The following is an 849-nucleotide window of genomic DNA, read 5'->3' as shown; positions in this document are numbered from 1 at the left end:
CCTTATTCGCGCGGACTACATGATTTTCAACTTAACAATCAAAACTCTTAAAAACGGCCTGTGTTTCCAAACTATTCTTTTTAAAACTATGTGTAAACCAATTAAACAAAAAAATTTATTATTGCACCAGGCTGAAATAATTCGATAGCAGGTAAAAATTTCAAAATTGTGCATTTAATTAAATGTTTAATTAAACTTTAAATAACTCTGAAAGAAATGATAAAAGTTAACATTAGTATATATGCTAATATATACTAATGTTAATTATAAGAAAAACTCTTATAAGAGTTACAAAATAAATGAATAAACTTGAAATAATAAATGATTCAATTGATTTTACGCCTCTATTGCTATAAAACTGCAACAACCAATAAATCAATATTAAACTTTGAATTTAAATATCAAACGAATCGCAAATATAAAAACCTATACTTATCATTAACTTTTTTTTGTGTGTAAAAGGTAAGGTAAAAGGTAATTTAAAAAGGTAATCACAAAGGTAATTTAAAAACCTTAACTTACCATGAACAATTTTTTTTTGTAAAAATGTGATAGAGGCGAGATTCGAACTCGCGCCACCGAAGTGACTGGTGCCTTAAACCAGCGCCTTAGACCGCTCGGCCACTCTACCTTACGAATAACTTAGAAATAATTTTTAACTTTTTTATAACAATCAGTAACTAAATTTACTAAATTTTAAATAATTTTAAGTTATGAAACCATAATATTTTGCTTTTATTTTATGTCAAATAATGACAGTGCGTTTCAAAAACCTGCTATAAAACAAATGAATAGCTTTTAAATCTTGGGGCAATGTAGATCCTGTCGCGGCTTTAGATAACAAAATTG

At 27.2% G+C, this 849-nt stretch overlaps 1 non-coding gene across 1 annotated transcript; it reads right to left on the bottom strand.

Annotated features, from left to right (window-relative positions):
• Positions 1 to 549: 549 nt before the first annotated feature.
• trnal-aag (transfer RNA leucine (anticodon AAG)) lies at positions 550 to 631 on the bottom strand. The gene has a single exon. It is a non-coding gene; the product is annotated as a tRNA-Leu (tRNA).
• Between the last annotated feature and the right edge of the window lie 218 nt (positions 632 to 849).

Source organism: Hydra vulgaris, chromosome 02 (assembly GCF_038396675.1).
Source record: "Hydra vulgaris chromosome 02, alternate assembly HydraT2T_AEP".
Lineage (NCBI taxonomy): Eukaryota > Metazoa > Cnidaria > Hydrozoa > Anthoathecata > Hydridae > Hydra > Hydra vulgaris.
This window is presented reverse-complemented; position numbering and strand designations above follow the sequence as displayed.